At 49.8% G+C, this 19,230-nt stretch overlaps 2 long non-coding RNA genes across 18 annotated transcripts in view; one reads left to right on the top strand and one right to left on the bottom strand.

Annotated features, from left to right (window-relative positions):
• Positions 1-19,230, top strand: part of LOC111558539 — a 160,773-nt gene that overhangs the window by 70,829 nt on the left and 70,714 nt on the right. For 9 of the 17 annotated variants that reach the window (XR_006592220.1, XR_006592224.1, XR_006592226.1 and 6 more), the window contains exons 8-12: positions 2,753-4,396; positions 6,292-6,342; positions 7,102-7,238; positions 15,872-16,011; positions 19,094-19,217. This is a non-coding gene — a long non-coding RNA (uncharacterized LOC111558539). Of the gene's footprint in view, positions 1-2,752; positions 4,397-6,291; positions 6,343-7,101; positions 7,239-13,641; positions 16,012-19,093; positions 19,218-19,230 lie in introns of all 17 variants that reach the window. The other 8 variants (XR_006592223.1, XR_006592232.1, XR_006592222.1 and 5 more) reach the window with 8 other exon arrangements.
• Positions 16,466-18,060, bottom strand: LOC111558540. Its single transcript, XR_002739505.2, has 3 exons — positions 17,917-18,060; positions 17,686-17,812; positions 16,466-17,565 (listed from the first exon to the last, which is right to left on the bottom strand). It is a non-coding gene; the product is annotated as an uncharacterized LOC111558540 (long non-coding RNA).

Genomic DNA, 19,230 nt, shown 5'->3' with positions numbered 1-19,230 from the left:
CCATGCGCAAAATGTTTGGCTTCAAATCCTGGACCTCTGGACCATCCAGCTACAGCTAATCGGGGTGTTCCTGAGCACCTGCTAAGACATGAGAATGAATCTGCTGAGGTGGGAAATTTAAAGATAAAATGTGTCATGTAGTGAATAAATACCACAGGCCACTTTGCTATGCACTTTACATGCATCAGATCCCCAGAGTCTGTGAAGTAGGTGGTATTATTATTATTATTATTATTATTATTATTATTATTGTTATTCCTGTACTCAGAGCACAGGTATTACAGCTGGACCACCTGGACAGGAGTCCCAACTCTGTCATTTCCTGGTTGGGCCCCGGGCCCACGCTGCTGAGCCATTTTGTGGCTCCATTTTCTCATCCACGGGGAAGGACTGATTATGCCCATCTTACATGTTTGTTCTGCATCAACAGCATTTAGAACAGTGCCTGCCCAGGTTGGAGATGAGCTGCCACTTGCCCAGCAAGGCACACTACTTGGTAAAGCTGCGACTTGCAAAAGAGGCCCTGTGGCCTAAGGCCCGGCTCTTCCTCTGCCTGTCGTCTTCCTCAGCCTTGGAATCCAGGAGATTACCTGGGCGATGCCTTGGATGGCAGTTCTTTGCAACAGTCAAATGCCTTGCTTCCATCGATTTTGAACTAGTCACTTTTCATCCGTAAAGACCGCGTTACTCATCTGCTTGTCAAGAAAAACGAAAAAGCAGTGTCTCTGGTATCTCGGTTAAGAGAACCGACTTGGCTTTGGCAACTGCTTGCATCTGGGATCAGGTTCTGCCACTTCCCAGCTGGGTGATCTTGGGGGCAAGTGAGCACATCTCTTTCCCCCCCTTGTTTTTCTCGTCTGCGGAAGGAAGAGGATGAAATTTACCTCGTGGGGCTGGGGCGGCCTTGGATTCCACACGGTGACCTGAAACAGAGCAGGTGTGAAAGTGCCTTGTACACCTCTTTACGGTTCACTTTTCACATTTGGGAGGTGGGGGGATTTTACCCTGCACAGCGCCTGGCATAGAGGCACTCAGTACTCAGTAGATGTTAGCTGTCATTGCCCTGTGTACGTGTAAACAAGATTCCCGTTGCTTTCCTCTGCTGAAGGGTTTCACCGCAGGCATCCATAGATACCCTCCCTTCCCGGACAAATGCATGAATTTGCAAGATTGTTGCCCAGCGTTAACGTTGAGTATGGCTGCGAAGCAGATTTTTCCTCTGCCTATAGATAACTAGTCTCCAGGGAGCCTCAAACCTGTGACCCTGTCTTCATTAGCCATGTGAACCGGCTGGCCCAGTCTGCCCTTGGTAATAATTCCTGCCAGGTCACAAAGAATATTTTACCCCATGAGCCTTGGGTTAATACCAACCTTTGACCCCATTCACTTAAAAGGTAATAAGCAACAGAAGCATTCATTCATTTATCCAGCAAACATTTATCAAGGGACATTCTTGAGTTTCTTAGTTCATCATGACTCAGGGTGCCCGCTGCCGACTCTTTCAGGCTGCCGCATTCTTGCCGAGATAAGAACAAAGTCAGGTATCTGAGTTTCCTTGTATTTGGGCCATTCATCACCTTTTCTCTTCTCTCCACACCCAATTGAGTCAGGAACTCACATTAAAGGGGCTTTGAGCTGATGACTCTGAGAAAGCCCAGGACCCAGATTCCCTTTCCTTTATGATCCCATTAGCAGGCTGATGGGTGACGGCCCTGTGAGGGAGCGGAGCACAAGAAAGCCCCACTGACAAATGCAGAACACATGTTCGCTGTCGCAAGGATGTGGCACTTCCTTTACGCATGTAGGTCTGCTTCATTCAGTTCAGTCCAGCCCGGTTTGGGTGAGTGCCCGACTGCTCATTTATGCAGTGATTTATTCGTTCATTCATCAAACATTTTTTACGTGTTGTGCACAGCGCTGCACTGCACTGCATGGTGGGCAAGAAACAAAAGCAATCTATAACTCTTACCCAGCCTGCATTCTAATGGGAGATACGATTTGCATTTGCAAAACACCCAGAAAAGAATGGCATGCGTAGGGGGGGAAGAAAAAAAATATTTACTTCATTTATCATCCATGCATTAGTTCATTAACAAGTCCCTATTAATTACCAACTGTGGGTTGTTAGATGTGCTAGATGCTGGTACCCAGAGATGGGCAACAAAGGTATTGTTTCTTTCACCGGGGTGATGTGGAAGACGGCCTCAGACTAGGTGAGGAAGGAACACCACCAGCAAGCCGAGATCTCAGACACGAGAAAGAGATGGCAGTGCCGAACGTGGGGAAGGCCCTTCCAGACAGAGGGAACAGCATATGCAAAGCCCTACTGTGGAAAAGAGAGGGATATTTTTAAGGGGAAATTTAGAAAACAGCCTAGAGGGTGGGAGAGTGAGTGCAAGGGGAGAATGGCAGGGGGTGAGATTAGAGAACTAGAAGGGACCACCGTGCAGTTTAGATTCTTGTTTTCTCCCTCCCTCCCTCCTCCTCCCTTCCTCCCCCTCTTCCTTCCTTCCTTCCTTCCTTCCTTCCTTCCTTCCTTCCTTCCTTCCTTCCTTCCTTCCTTTCCTCCTCCCTCCCTCCCTCCCTCCCTCCCTCTCTTCTGGCAATGGGAAAGTGTTGAAGAGTTTGAAGCTGGCATCATCATAGTTCAATGTACTGTGTGTCTCTGGCATGTCAGGCTTTGTGCTGAGGATGCTCCTATTAAATACCATGAGCTTAGAAATTCTCCCAGTGCTATTTATTCCCTTTCCAGGAACACCAGCAAGCCGAATGTACCCAGTTGCTCCAGTGTGTGGAATAGAAAAACATGCTTCTGAAATGTCTGGAGGGGACATTGGTGAGAGCTGGAGGTAGAAATCCCATGGATGGCGTAAGGCTCGTGTGAGGTCCTCGGGTTTGGGGAATGGGGAATGCATCCTGGGCAGGGAGGGCAGAGTAAGCAGAGTGACGGGAGGTGGGAGGAAAACTCTGCCTCCCTCCATCCCTCTTTCTTCTCTCTGTGCATGTGTTTCCTCATCTGTCCTCCATCACGCCCCTGTGGAGCAGGTATGATTACCCCTATTTTCAGATGGGGAAACTGAAGCCCATAAAAGTAATTAGCCAAGGACACTCAGCCAGTAGGTGGCATGGACACTTGCCTGGAGTGGGAAGGGTTTTCACAGGTAGCTGGCCTACCAGAGAGAGGGCCAAGGGTTCTGCTACAGGTGAAGATGAGTTTGTGTTAGAAGGCGAATTTCAGCCATCTTGTCTGCTGTTGGCGAAAGGTGGGATTCCACGTCTCCGTGTGGCAGTGCTTGAACAAGGGCCGGGAGTGGGACGTGGACCGGCTGTAACCCACCTGCCTGTGTTGCCGGTGCCAGATGGCTGGTCCCGCCTCTCGCCAGTGGCCTCCAGCTGCTGTTCTTCTGGCCTCTGTCACCAGCATGGATGTGAGGCTCTGGCCAGGACTGGGGTTGCCTGGGCTCTGAGGCCTGGTAAGTGTGGGAATGTTGTCTTGGCCGTTTTTCCCTTTCCAGGTTCAAGGAGGTTACTTTGAGGCTGGGCTTAGCAGGATGGCATAGCTTTCTCTTGCTTCTCACCCCAGAGTCATCTCCGAGTTTCCTGGGGAGACAGAGCCTCCCCTGCCATTCTCTCTGTAGGACCTGGGCTTTCTGTCCTTGCCAAGGAGGCCCCTCTAAGGAACCGGCATCCCCTCTTTATTCAGGCCTAACTGGTTCACCTCCCCTGGGTCTGTGGTGCTCTGGGCAATTTGGGAGCTGCTCAGGCTCCATCCAGGGCCCCACTCAGGCTTCAGGGACTGTTCCCTTGGCTGTGAACCCTTGGTCCTGTCCAGGCAGAGCCGAATTCATGGGCGTGTGACTCATGCAGTTGCATAAAGTCCGTGCTTAGAAAGGCCTCATGCTGGGTTTCATGCTCTGAGGCTCCAGTCTTGAAATTCTTAGTAGTTTTGTCCTTGCACCTGTGCTTTGAAAGTGGATCTAATGGGGCCACGAAGCATGCATGGAGTGCGTGTCCACAGTGCTTTATGTTCACAGGTAGTGTTCTTGGTGCCCGTGATCTCTGAAGTCTGATGGATGTGACATGTGGGGGGCCGGCATGCCTCAGAGGGTAGAAGGTAGGCATGTTGTGTCTAAACCTAAGTAAATGGAGGTGCCGATGGCCCCCAGAAGCCATGCTTCCTGTCGAGCTAGAACTTACATTGAATGCAGAAAGAAGGCAGTGGCGTTCTAGAAGCATGAACCACGGAGGAATCCTACTCTGTCATATCCATTCTTGTGTCACTTCCTGGTGTTCATTAGCCACTCATGCCGGGAGCAATGGCATACAACAAAAGGCGAAGATAGGTTGTCCCCGAGTTCCTTCCTTTATGTCCCTCGTCGTCATCAGTGAGCCAGAGGTAGAGTGTTGGTATAGTCTGTGTGTATCAAGAAGTCACATAAAAATAGTCGATTCAGGGGCACTTGGGTGGCTCAGTTGGTTGAGCGTCCACTCTCAGTTTTGGCTCAGGTCATGATCTCACAGTGTCATGATTTTGAGCCCCACGTCAGGCTCTGCACTGGCAGCTCAGAGACTGCTTGAGACTCTCCCTCTCTCCCTCTCTCTCTCTCCCTCTCTCCCTCTCTCCCTTTCTGCCTCTCCCCCCACCCCACACACAGTCTCTCTTTCAAGTAAACAAAAACTGTAAAAAAACCTTAAAATAATCGGCTTAGTTTTGTGCTGTTTCCAGTATTCTGACAAGAATGAGATACCAGCTACCAAATTTGAATTGTATATTTTCAGTGATTCTTCATGAGTTAAATGTGTTAATATTTGTGTTTAAAGTCAGCATTGCACAATACAAAGATGAGTAGTAAAATTCATGCTAATAATTTAAAGTTTCAATATGTTTTCCTTAGAATGATACTGAATAGCAAATAAGAAAACACGATGACTAATTGAAAGAGATGCCAGGACAGAGAGGAAAAAGCTTTCTATTTTAGTTCCTCTAAGGACACCTTCTTCCTCTGTTTTGAACAAGGGGCCCTATATTTCTATTTTGCACTGGGCCCCCAAGTTTTATAGGTATCCCTGCACTCAGGGCTTATTTGACCAAATATCTTTTTTTTTTTTTTAACGTTTATTCATTTTTTTTTTTTTGCGAGACAGAGACAGAGCACGAGTGGAGGAGGGGCAGAGCTAGAAAGGAGACACAGAATCCGAAGCAGGCTCCAGGCTCCGAGCTGGCAGCACAGAGCCTGATGTGGGGCTTGAACTCACAAACCGTGAGATCATGACCTGAGCCGAAGTCGGACACTCCACTGACTGAGCCACCCAGGCACTCCCTGATCAAATATCTTTATAGCCCTGAGCTTGAACAGCCACATTCCTTATCTGGGCTGAGAAGTCAGCAGCCCTGGCGTCCGTTCTTTCCATTCTCTGATCACAAAACACTCCGGTGCCGGTGCTGGGCATCCGGAGATAAACAGATGCAGCCCCGACTCTTGTTGGGGCTTACAGTTTAGTGGGTTGGGGGGGGGCACAGATCTGGGCACTGCCGTGTCTTTCCCGCTCTGTTTCCCAGAACTGCATACAGTGCCAGGTACACAGTGAGTGCTCCTTAATGAACAAATGATGCGATGAACGTGAAAGCATCATATTAGCTGCTGAGTACCCTAGCGATGGGAGGGTTATTGTTAATGGTGGGGAAAGTGTAGGCACTAGAGAGAATGTGGCTTCCAAAGGTCCGTCAGAGCAGGGCAGTGTGGACTATACTCTGTCCTCATGTGTTTTGATTGATTTTCCTCCGTGTATTTTTTTTGGGGGGGGGGCGCTGTTGTAAGGGTGTTCTGCTTCTGTGTTTGTACAGATGAGGTTTCTATCTTGAAAGGTAGTGCTGATAACAGGTGGCTGCATATACTTAAGTCATGCCTTCCACAAATCTATATTGAGCACCTACTAAGGGGCTGGCTCAGTTTATGCACCAGGAATCACACATGCCAAGGCAAAGAAAGACCTGGAGGTCACTGAATCCATAGCCCCCAAACATGGACTCTTAAATTGGTATTGCCCAGTGGTATTTTCACTGGGTCCAGAAGAATAAGGAAAATAGACTGAGGTCCAGAAAGCTGAGTTTATGAATTTAAAGGATTTTCTTTATGCTGAGATCATGTTCTTCCTTCTTGTCAAAATGTACTTTTGGTGGGGAGGCAGCTGCAGCATATCGTTGATAATAACGGTAATTGCTTATCTGATGTTTTCTATGTGGCAGCCAGTGTTCTAAATCCCTTATATACTAACTCATTTAATCTGCAGTGACCCTCTGAGGAGATACTGTTCTAGAAGAGGAAACGGAGGTCCAGAGAGGTAAATAGCTTAGGCCTGTGTCTTGAGGAGAAGGGGCATCTCAAGTATGGGCAAAATGTCTAGGAGAAGCAATTAAAGGACTTGGCGTAGTTGCCAGACCAGGACGGGATTCTCCGGGGCCGGGGAGTGGAGAGAGAGTCTGTAGGCTCCAGAGCAGTGAAGATCCGGCAGCACCCCAGGGAGGCAGCAAGATCCACGGGAGGGAGAGGTTGTCACCGGAGCTGTGACCCGAGGCAGCTGGCAAGGGATTCCCAAGGCAGAAGCCTGGCCCAGAAGCAGCAGAGAGCTGTCCAACCTGGAGCACTTGGGGACGGGGACAAGGGCATCTTTGCAAGTCCCCTGTGTGGACAGAAGAGAATGAGCAAGGCTGCCCCCTGAGTGCTCCATGCCACACAAGACCTTCAGAACCTTAGAGTGACCCTACTGGGGGGAGGTGGTAGAATTGGGACTTAACGTGGCAGCTGTTAATTAATAGTGCCTTGTTTGCATGATGCCAGAAGGAAGGAGGAAAGAAAGAGGAGGGACGGGCAGGATGAGGTGGGAGGGACGAAGGAAGGAAGGTATGGAGCAGGCGTGGGGGGAGGGAAAGGAGCGCCACCCCAGTGTCCCCAGTGGCTGCCTCCCTTCTCCTGGTTCCCACACCGCCCTCAAGGCAGGCAGTGGCCTCAGCTATCGTGCTGCATGTGCGAGTGAGAACGGGGCTGTCCGCAGTTGGTCACGGGGAGCAAGGAGACCATTAGCTGCGGTGATTTATTGCAGGTCACAGCACTGCACTTTTGTGCCTATCACAGAAGCCCTTGAAGCCTCATGATGAATTGGAAACGAGGTACCGGACGGAGAGGTGCTCATGGCTGTGAATGGCATGGTGCAGTGGACGGAGCACAGACCTGGACGAGGTTGGGGTCATCTTGACTTTAGACTATCAGCTGCTATCTCAGGGCAGATCGCTTGTCTCTGGACCTCGTTTCCCTATCTATAAAATGGGGATGAGGAAGATGATTCTCTCTGGTGGGGGTGGGGGTGGTCAGTTCTGGCCTGTGCTTACCTTGCTCTGTGCTCATCAGCAGTGGAAGCCTCGCCCTCGCGTCCCACTGCATCCGTCCATGTCTCTTTGGCGGTTCTTCTCATGATTAATCTGTCTGTGTCTACTGCATAGCTCGATTATAAAAGTTAGGATTTGGCACTCCAACTTGATACAGATTGTCTGACCCATTTCTCAGAGACGCACAGGAGAATGGGGCGAGACGCATTTGGTTGTACGGAGGAGAGAGGCAAGGTCCCAGGGCAGGACGTGAGCCAGTCTCTGCACAGCTCCGGAACAAACTTGGGAGGTAAAGAGGTAGAGAGAAAGGAGGTTACAGGAAGCAAGGAAGTTCATGTGGACCAACACAGCTCTCTGAGGGAGGAGAACGCACAATTCATATATAACTTACTGTAAGGAGACCAGAAGCTTCAGAGGAATGCTCTCCTTCCAGGAGGCTACTTCGGGCCCCCGTGTCAGATTTCCTCAATTACCCGTCCGTGTTTTCCTGCCACCTGGCCTACTTCCTTTGCAAACTCCGAAAAGCACTTATTTGCTCTGTTTTTCGTTCCTGCCAGACCACATATTTTGGTGACGCCTGAGAACTTCTGGAGGCCTTCAGGGCTCTCTCCTCTGCCATGGAGCCTTGGTGGGCAAGGAGTGTGCTCAGATGAAGTTCTTTGGGGTCAAGGCTGGATCAGAAGCGGTTCGGGGTGGGCTCAGGAAAAGACCCAGCCTAGAAAAGAAAGACTCAAGTGAGGGAGGAAGGGGAGCTGGGGGTCCATAAAGCAAAAAGGCAGAATCCATCAGGCAAGACGGATTTCAGAGAAGGGTCCTCCTGCAGGCAGACTGCCAGGATGCACAGCTCTGCCGTGGAACACAGGGCAGATTTTCTCAGGGGCCTCATGAGCCTCACGACCTGAACCAGGACATGCTGGCCGAACCATTGGGGTGTTGAAATGAAGATGCTGGGAGCTGGCCCGCTTGCATGTTAGGGCAGAAGCCTGGAGATCTGCGAGCAGGGAGCCAGCACCACATACCAGTGCTGGTCTAAAAAAGGAGGGCTCTGGAGCACCCGGGCGGCTCAGTCGGTTGAGGTATCGACTTCGGCTCAGGTCATGATCTCACGGTTCCATGGGTTTGACCCCGCATTGGGCTCCCTGCTGTCAGGGCAGAGCTTGCTTCAGACCCTCTGTCCCCCACTGTGTCTGTCTCTCCCCCACTCACACACACACTCTCTCTCAAAAACAAATTAACATTAATAAAAAATAAAAAAGGAGGCCTTTGAGGCAGCAGCCTAGAAAAGAAGCGACACTTTCAAAGTTTAGTCTCGGACAATCTCCCTAAAAAAAATCACCGAGGATACTTGTAAAGGTGCAAGCATCCTTCTCTCTGGACCTGTGAGATCCATGATCCTTATGTACACAGATGTTTCAGAACCAGACACGAACCTGGGAAGAGCAGCACAAAGTAGGTCTCTTCAGGGCCGTGAGACAAAGGACAAGACTGGACTTGAACTCAAGGAGGTTTCGGGCCTGCAGCAGACTGCTGGCGGACAGTCTTTTGACCCAGAAGAGCTCTCTGACTGTCTTAGCACCTTGGAAAGCACACGGCACAGGGCCTGCCCCTCACACTGGGTGCTCTGCGAGTGTGTGATCCTCCATGTGTGTGCAGGGCGGGCTGGGTGTTTGCATACTGGCCTGATTTCCAGCTCTGCCCCGAGTTCCCGGGCCATTTCTGCAGTCCTCTAGCCCAGGGCCACCTTACCTCAGCAGCTGTCCGACGTCCTTTGCCACCCCTGCCCCACACTCGTGCAGACCGGTGGTGCCCGCTCTCCGCAAACATCCCTGGCCTGCTTCCAAGACCCTGCAGTAGGCAGGCCTCCTGGTGAAGGACGGTGCTGCACAGAGAGGTGATCTTATCCTGCCCCTCAGCTGGGCCCAGCTGTTTCTAGCTTGGGAAGGACCTTCACTTCCAGGTCTCCATTTGTTCTGGGATAAAACTCAATGCTTGCTTCAAGGTTTCTAGACCACCCAGGTCTTCAGGCCCGTTGGAGGACGCCCTGGAAATGTTCTTGGCGCTGGGCGCCATCATGGGGAGGGGAAGCAAGGGCCAGCGGCAGTGGGAGGGCAGTGTCTGGAAAAAGCACTGGTCCGGCTAGTGCTTCCCTTGGACACTGACCCTTGGGCATCAACCCAGCACCCCCATGGCGCACCCCTCTTTGTCCCCCTCGCTGCCCACCGAGAATTCACACTCTAGCTCCGTGAGTCCCTTCTTGCTCTCCTCTGACAGTGTTTAGGGTGGAATGAACGAACACTCTTAGTGCACACAAATCCCTTTTGTAGCTAGAGGTCGGGACAGGCATGGAGCAGGGGAAGGAGGCAGTGGGGGGCTTCTCTTGTCTATGAGTGAAACCCCTACAAGGCAGACTCTCTTGTTTGCTAGTATTGACCACTGACCACCTTTTATTGCAGAATTCCAGTATGTCATTTTGTAACAGAGGCTGCATTTTTCTTCTTACCGAAACACCCTCCCAGGAAAAGGCCTGGAGAGCCAAAAGACCTCCCCAGTCTTCTGCAGCCTCTGGTGCAGTGTGGGCAGCCTGCAGGTGGCAGCCATGGTTGCAGTCGGTGGAAGGGATAGTAACAGTGGTATTTGCAGTGGGCATGTGGACGTTCTGACCTTCCTTCTCGAGCATTCCAGAATAGGGTGAGGTGATGGTGAACTGGTGGGCGGATGACAGCGTGACCTTGGGCAGAGGACAGACTCTCGGCCAGGGGGTCTTTGACTCACAAGCAGGAGTGGGGAACATGGCTGGGTGGAGCCCAGATTATCAGTGGGTCATGGTAACAGAAACCAAAATACTATCTCTGGCAAGCCCATGGTATCTCGGTTGTCAGTCCCAACCTCTAACAGCAGAGAAGTCAAGTAGTTAGAAATGGACAGTGGCCTGAATATAAACGAACACCTTGAATCAAAGCACAGAAAAGCTAGAGCCTTTAAATAATCAGCTGTTTGGGGGTAGGGGGAGGAGCATTGTGTTTTTAATGGAAAGAATGATACAATTGTTGAGTGCCTACTGCGTAGTTTTGCAGCCAATACTTGAAATAATCATGTTTATCTTTATTTGAGAGATGGAATAATGAGGCTCAGAGAGGTTAAGTAACTTATCCAAAGACACACAGTAATGTATAGAGGCTGATTTCAAACCCCAGGCCCAGTGCTCTTTCAGCTTTATTATGCTGTCTTTCAAACAGATGCGTTGTAAAGAAAGAAACTTTTGTTTTTATTCAAATCTGTATTCATTTTCTACTGTTGCTGTGAAAAATTGTCATAAACTTAGTAGTTAATAACAGCATAAGTTTTTTTTTTCTCTTATAGTTAGTTCTGAAGGCCAGAAGTTCAAAATGAGTCTCAGTTGGCTAAAATCAAGGTGTTGCCAGGCTTCCATTTGCTTCTGGAGGCTTCCTTGTCTTTTCCAGCTTCTGGAGCTGTCCACATTCTTTGGCTCAGGGCCAAGGGGCACACCACAATACCTTCCTGCCTCCTTCCGTCATTGTTTCACCTGTCTGTGACTCTGACTCTTGTCTACATTTTATAAGGACTGGATGATTGCACTGGACCTACCTGATAATCAGAATCCCTACCTTAGTCACATCTTCGAAGTATCTTTTGCCGATATGAAGTCCCAGATGCCAGGGTTGAGGACATGGATGTCTTTGGGACTATTATTCTGCCTGCCACCATATGCAAGGAAGGTTGTAAGTCTGTATGCTCTCAGGGTAATCTCCTCCCCTTTTAGAACCTGTAATCCATTCTGTTCAGTAGAGTTACCATGCTAGAATGAAGACCCTTAGCCACATGGTAATAATTGCTCACATTTATTAAATGTTTACCATAAATGTGGCACAGCTTTAAGCTCACCAGCTTTATGAAGTCAATACGGTATTACCTGCATTTTTCAGGTGAGGAAAACAAAGACACAGAGAGGTTAAGCAGTCTACCCCAAGTCACTCAGGAAGTGGCAGATGGGAACCCCGCTGTCTGGTGCCAGAGCCTGCGCCCCTCCGCACGAAGCTGCCTCCCGTGGCTGTGAGCTCCCATGAGCCCGAGCCCGGTTGTTGTTTTCGCCAGGTGCGTCCATATGGTGCCTGGCCAAGTAGGCACTAAATTAAACACATCGTATTAATGAAAGCATAAAACACCAAACACTGGTGATCTGGTAGTTTCTGTGAGTAGAATCATCAAGTGAGAGCAGAGATGAGAAGAATTGGACATAGAGGGACTGGGGATCAGTCCCAAGAATTAACTAACTGGCGTTTTTGCTTACCTCACTAGTAAGGAGGAAATCACACCTTTTCTTTTACACCAGAAATTTCAATCATTTGAGCATTGTGCTTGACAGATTATGTGGTACAGAGCTCCCCTGAGGCTGAGGTCATGGTCATGACTCATGGATGTGCACTACAGGCTTGAGACCTGGCCCTTCAAATGGTGGCTGGGGAGGGTCCCCCGATCTCCTCTGTCTCTCCTTCTTGCCTTTGCCAGCTGTTTGCTGGGCGATGCCACTTCTGTCCTGCCCTCCTCCCTTGCTGGAGGCAGCTGTTAAGGCCACATTTGTTTACTTGGCTGTAGTCCTGACCCAAGAATCTTATTAGTCTCAGTGCTAATATGAAGCCAGCCCGGGGAGCTTAGGGCCCTCAGCTCACTCTCTGAGAACTCTCAGCCTCATGTACTCTGGGGCTCTCAGCAGGTGAGCTACAAGAAGAGAGAGAATGAAACACATCCCGTCTTCCATAATCAAAGGCTCAAATGTGACAGTGCTGCAGGGCTTGATCTTGGGTGTAAGCAGGTGGGTAGTCTCATATGTGGGGGTCATAGAATGTGGTAAGGGAAAATCTCTTGTTCCAAATAACTTATCCCAGTGGGATCTGGGAGGAACCTTTGCTTCCATGATAGGCTTTGCCTGGCCAGGGTCTTTTTTTTTTTTTAAATCATTTACTCCCTGGGAAGATACAAAGTTTGAAGATGCTAATTAATCATGCCCTTTTAATGATTCTAAGTCAGGGCTTACTAAGAAGTGGAGAGATCACAGGCAGTTGGAGGCAACAAATCAACTTAATTACTATTAAGGGCATTGTTGTAATGTCAACCCCAAATGCTCATCTGCTGGTGGCAAAGCCCGTGATCTTGTTTGGTGGGCCTTGCTGGCAGAAGGGCTGGCCTGAGACCTGGGAGTCCTGCTTTCCATACCAATGCTCCTTACGTACCAACTTGCCTTTTTGCCACAAAAAGGCTTAAATCACATCCTGTCCCACTTGCATTCGGACCCCTATATCCCCTGGTTATTGTGTTTGATTCTTAATTCTTTGTGGCCATGGGGTGGTGGGAGGAGGGGAGGTGGGGGAGGAGGGGAAGGCGCTCCTGGGTTAGGCTGGTGCGAGGGTCTAGGCTCCTTTAAAAGCTTGTGCTCTATGGTGATATCATCATGGCCAGCAGGTGGCGATGTTACCACGTGCAGGAAGAGCTTTGGCCGGTGCGTTGAATGGCCACCGCCTCCCTTTCCAGAAAAAAATTAAGCAAGCTAGTGTTTTGTTTTGTTTTGTTTTGTTTTGTTTTGTTTTGTTTTCCTATTCTTTGAAAAATGGGGAGAGAACTTTATAAAAGGATGTATACTTCTAAGCTTTAGGTAGGATTTAAAATGGATTTGAAAGAAACCATATAACTCTTCTCAGGCTTATACTATCTTTCTGCTGGGTTCAACCATATCTACAGCCCCTCCCTCCTTCCTTCCCTCCCTTCTTCCCTTCTTCCTGTGTTGGCACTGCTTTATTTATTTAACGCATGGAATTTTAAAACAATCTAACATAAATTAGGAAAGATCGCATTTGTGCTTGTTAATTGCACATAAGATTCTATTTCAAAAAACTGCCTAAAAAAAAAAAAAGACTAGAAAGGACATATGCCAAAATGTTAACAGTGGTTTCCTCTGGAGGACTGTTTCTTTTTGCATTTCGTTGATTTTATTTTTAAATTTAGGGTATGACAAGATTGACTCATTTTGGTGTGCAGTTTCGTGAATTTTAGTGTTCATATAAATTTGTGTGGCCACCGCGTGGCTGCTTTCTCTGGTCTGTTCCCTCCCCAGGCCCTCACTGCCTGTCCCGGTTCTCCTACCTTTCTGCCCACTCCTTCCTGCACCCCTCAGGAGACTTCTCCTCTAGATGCCTCTGAAATGCTGGTGTTTCAGCTTTTTTTCTTTTTTTTTTTTTAAACAGGAATTCTATCCTAGTGGCGATCTTCTCCACTCCTGTAGATTCTGCTAGGCACCTTCATTCTATCTCCTGGGTTCTATCTGTCTCCACTCCAGACCCATTTGATCGCACACCTTTTGGACAACACTGCAGGTCACAAAGTAAACTCATTTTCTTTTCCTGTTGTCAGTGTGTCTCTTGCATCCAAAATCTGTTAATGGTGACCCTGGAAACCTGGCCTCCCAAGCTGGACCCCTCAGAGGCACTTCCGTGCTCTTTTCCCATTGCCCACAACGTAAATCAACAGGCAGATCTCTGTGTGTTGTGTTTTAGATGTGTCCCTTGATCCAGTGCCTCACCTCCGTCCTCCTTGTACTTTGCCCTAATCACATCTTGCCTGGGTCACCTGGAATATCCAAGTGGTCTCTTAATCTCTAGTTTCTGTTCTCTCCTGTCCCCAGCTTGGGCTGCAGCTAAAACACAGTCATCATCATTTCATTCCCATGTGTAAAACCCTTCCAGAGCCATGGCGTGGCATTCAAAGGCTTCCTGGTTACACCCAGAGCATTCACAACGCACCCCCCTCCCCCCGTGAACCTCCCCCTTCCGTGAACCTTCCTCAGTCCCCTGTCTTCCTCTGCTGGCCTGGCCCACCTCCGAGCTTCAGCTCCACGGTGCTGGCTGGGATGCTCCACAACCACTCCCTGGCACATCCTTGTGCCAGACAGCCTCCCCTCTATCGTCAGTAGTTAGTTCAGAATTCCCTCTTCTGTGCAGCTGTTCTTGGCGCTCGCAGGAGGACAGAATTGTTCTTTTGGGTTCTCCTGCATGCTGACCATTGGGAGGTGGGAGTTATACCCCAGAAGAGATGGTCAGAATCTGAAGGACCTTGATCATAGGAGGAACAGTCAGAAAATAACAGAATGATATAGACCAAATGAGGCTCGAACTAGGGACTGGGGGGAAAACAAAGACCAGAGGGATGATGGTGACAGCCATCACAGAACCCACACTGTTCATGAGCCAAAGGCACTGTGTGATTCGTCTGATCTGTCTTCCCTTCAACCCAAAGCATCTGTTTTTCAGATTACGAAGGCAAAGTTCAAAGTCTTTGGGCAACGCGTCCCAAATAATACAGTTGGTGTCAGAGGCAGCTTTGTGTGAGTCCAAAACCTCGTGCTTTCCAGCGAAGGAGCTATGCTCGCAGGGTGCCCCCGACTCTGCTCAGGAGGCAGCAGCTTCTGAGTCACAAGCACGTTATGCGTCCACATAACCCTGAAAACCCTGCTCGTCAGACCGAGTGGTCATTTGCTACTGGCATGTGTTCTCCGTGGTTGCTGTCCTTCAAAAGAAGCCCCTTCGGTGCTAGCCCTCTAAAGTGCCCTGAGCCCAGAGGGTGTGAAAGCCGGCTCTGTGGGGCGAGGGTGGCGGCTTCCTCCTCGGCTTGGTCCAGTACCCAGATGGGAATAGGGAGCAGCATAACGGGGTCCAGAAGCAAGACCATCTCCTGGTCCTTCTGAGTCCCTCCTGACAAATGGTGTGGTTGCCAGAGCTCTGGGCCAATCCGTTTTCTGGTGCAAGACTGAAAAAACCAGGCCAGATCGAGAAGGACAGGAGGACAGAGAGTAGAAAACCGTCAGGAGTCCTGGATTCCAGCTCTCACCCTCACCAGCTCTGTGGTTTGAGCAAATATCTTAATGCCTCTGGGCCTCAGAGTCAAGTGCGGGTCAGAACGCTTATCCAACACACCAGGCTTCAATGAGAAGGCCTATTTGCCATCTGCAAATACCATGTCTGGTTCTCCGGCAGCCCGTGAGCTCCTGAGGGCACAGGACTGTCTTCTTCACCTGCGTCTTTCAGTTAGGAGACCACGTGCTAAGGGTGGCATACCTCTGAATAAGTACAGAGTTTGCTCTTCTGGGATTCTGACAATAGTACTCTCCTATATTTGGTAGTTAATGAATTCCTTCATGATTCTATTCACTTTTTTCAATAACTATGTTTTTTTAATGTTTAAGTTTTTTTTTTTAATATTTGTTTATTTTTGAGAGAGAGAGTGTGTGTGAGCTGGGGAGGCGCAGGGAGGCAGGAGCGAGGAACGGAAGTAGGCTCTGCACTGACAGCATGGAGCCTGATGTGGGGCTCGAACTCATGAACCATGAGATCATGACCTGAGCTGAAGTCAGATGCTTCACCAGCTGAGCCTCCCAGGCGCCCCTCAGCAACTCTTTGTCGATCGCTTACCGTGTACCAGGCCGGTGGTGATGGAAACAACGAAGAGCGGCCTCCATCACTGTGAGATTGGAGTGCTGCTGGGGGACACCGTCATCGCGGGGACATACACACGCGCAAGTGCAGGAGAGTTCGGAGAAGGAAAGTACCTGGGGAAAATGGGTGAGTGTTGGGAGAAGGGGCATGGGTTGGTCTGCGGGGGCTGGGCAAGGAAGGCGCCTCTGAGTGGGGGCATCTGGTCCCCGATGAGACCTGAGGATGAGTGGGCGGGCAAAGAGCAGGGACGGGGATGGGGGAACGTCCCAAGCGAATTTTAAGGTAGGTGTTTTCGATTTCACTCCAGGGAGATCAGTCCTGGAACAGCCATTTATTAAGAGTTTCACAGCATGTGCTCTGAAAGGAATTACAGGAGGGAAGCTCCTGGCCACAGGCGAGTGAGTGGGGAGCAGAGGTTTGCAAGTCATTACAGGAGCCCAGCGCGTCAATACAACTGATGTCAGGGTCCCCCAGGGGGCCCGGGTGGTGGGGAGGTCTCCGCCAAGAGGAGGGTCTTGGGGCCCTGTGCAGGAGCTGCCAATAACAAAGAGACCTCTATTCCCCTTGGCCTGCCCTCCACCCTGGCCCAGAGGCACAGCCGTTCACTCGACCCCTCCTTCTGCTGTGTCTGTGTAAAGACCCCTCTCCAAGTACTTCACGGGCAGGAGGCGGCCAGGAACAGCTGGGGACTGTTGTTAGCTTCTGGCAACGTTTTGAAATTCCTTCCTTGTGGATCCTGTGCCTCTGAGCTGCTGGGGGCCCCTGACTTGACCTGAAGTTGAACTTAGCTAGAGGGTCCAGGGCTAGGAGCTGCCTCCGTGTCGGTCCCGATAGCAGCATGAAATCGCACAATCTTTCTGAGAAAGCCGAGGCTGCCTTGCTAGCCCTTCCTGGGACGGGAGGACTATCGGAGGCCAGGTATTCTGCAAATCCATTCATGTTTTCCAAGGGCAGGATGGTGCCCGAGAGAGCCACCAGATAAGGCGATTGCTTTGGTTGACAAACATCCCGGGAGGCCCCGTACAAGATAGCAGCACCCGGTGGGGATGAGGCAGAGAAGGGTGGCCTCAGATAAGCCGCTGGTTGAAGAGATTGGCTGCTTTCAAGGGTGGAGGGGCAAAACATCCGTTAATGGGTTTGTTCAAGGGCGAACTTTCCATTCACAGAACCGGAGAATGGGGAGTTGCAACAGTTCTAGTCCTTTGCAACCCTTCTTTTTAAACACAAGTACAAAGAGCCCAGGAGAGAAGTAGTAACTTTTCCTAGATCACACAGCAAGTGAGGGATAAAGCTCTATAGAATTTGGAGCCTCTGCCATGGAATCCACTGTTTTTTTCCACTATACAACCTCTTAACCCCTGTGTCCAAGTACTTCGTGTTTCCCTCCTCTTATCTCTGTGTACATTTGTTTATTGACGAGTCCATCCACCCATCCATCCATGTGTCCGGTCATCCATCCATCCATCCATCCATATGTCCATGCATTCCTTTACGTGTTTGCTCGTCAACATTTATTAAGGATACAAAGACGGCCTTGACAGCTCCCAAAGGAACAGGTAACATAACAGAGCAGATGCCCACAAGTGCAGAGAAGAGCAGCATGCAGGAGGCGAAGAGGGGGATTAAAATGGTGAGGACGTGAAGCCTCCTTGGGGAAGATGGCCTTTCAGCCAGCTGTGCCTGAAGGAGGGAGAGGGTTGCGTTTGTTGAAGGAGGCAGATGCCTTGGCACTGCACCTCTAGAGGCAGCAGGAAGGGTGGATTGAAGAAGTGAAATGTTGGCACCGTAGAGATGACCTACCTAATAGTCAGTTTATCCAACAACCCAGCAATCCACGCTTCAGGTCTTTGGGAGCCAGCCTTGGTGTTGGGCACTGTGGGGATGTTGGGATCAAAAGGTCTCCTCTTTTCCATGAGGAACTTGCCATCTAATGAGGGAAGAAAACCAAGTGTAGTCAAAACAATAAAAGGCAAAGCTAACATTGACCTAGAGCTTCTGAGCCTGGGATTCTAGCCTTGCTCTGCCATTTACCTGCATGGTGTTTCAGGGCCTTGACTTCCTCAGCTGGGAAATGGTGACACTAGGTACACCATCCTGTCCTAGTAAATAGGAGAGGACAGTGTCCAGTTGTGAACCTATTTCCTATTAGTCACGTGACCATGAGAAGTCAGTGAATCACACCGCAGCTACATTCTTCCTCTGTGACGTCAGCGGTTGGTTGGGGGGTGGGTAGGGAAGAAAAACCATGACACCTGGAGAGTGAGACTGTCTGGGACAGCTGTAGGGGAGCCCCCAGTGCACTACCTGCAGAGAACAGACCTTTAACAAGCGCTTATTCTTTGTCCCAGACCCCATAGCTCTGGCAGAATCAGGAAAAGTAATATATATGAAAGCTCCTTGTAAGAGGAGATGCCCCTCATGGATGCCGGGGGAACTGCATGTGGGTTTCTACATGGAAAGTCTGCAGGCTCTTGAGGCCCAGTGTCTCCTCATGTCCTGTCTTTCTCCTTGTAGTAAGTTGCTGGACAGACCTCTCCCTGCACTAGTGGATCCCTTCCCAGAGACATGCAGAATGTGACAGGCACAAATGCAGTGACAGACTGCCCTGGATTCTCTGGGGCAGGGGCAGCATCAGACATTCTGCCTCGGTCCTCTTACGAGGACCTGTGAGGCTGTTTTGTGGGCCGGAAAACGGGTCCACCATAGGTTGAAGTTGCCACATCCAGCAACAAGTACTTTTCTTAACTCATTCCTCAATTCTGTTTTTTATTTTATTTATTTATTTATTTTTTTATAATTTTTTTTTTTCAACGTTTTTTATTTATTTTTGGGACAGAGAGAGACAGAGCATGAATGGGGGAGGGGCAGAGAGAGAGGGAGACACAGAATCGGAAGCAGGCTCCAGGCTCCGAGCCATCAGCCCAGAGCCTGATGCGGGGCTCGAACTCACGGACCGTGAGATCGTGACCTGGCTGAAGTCGGACGCTTAACCGACTGCACCACCCAGGCGCCCCTCCTCAATTCTGTTTTATCCGTTCTTCTCCATTGTTCTCATGTCCACCTTCACTTTTCCTGTTTCCCTGGACCTCCCACTTGGTTCATGCCTTCACCCATTCACACTTTGCTCTGGGCTCTGGCTTCCCCATTCCTCCTTCCCATCCACCTTCCTCCCCACAGCTAAAGGATCCTTTCTGCTTTGATCACACAGGTGCAACGGATGCAGAGATGGTTGGTGGGAATGCAGACTGGTCAGCAGCTCTGGAAAACAGTATGGAGTTTCCTCAAAAAACTAAAAATAGAACTACCCTACGACCCAGCAGTTGCACCACTAGGTATTTATCCAAG

Source organism: Felis catus, chromosome F2 (genome assembly GCF_018350175.1).
Source record: "Felis catus isolate Fca126 chromosome F2, F.catus_Fca126_mat1.0, whole genome shotgun sequence".
Classification (NCBI taxonomy): Eukaryota; Metazoa; Chordata; class Mammalia; order Carnivora; family Felidae; genus Felis; species Felis catus.
This window is presented reverse-complemented; position numbering and strand designations above follow the sequence as displayed.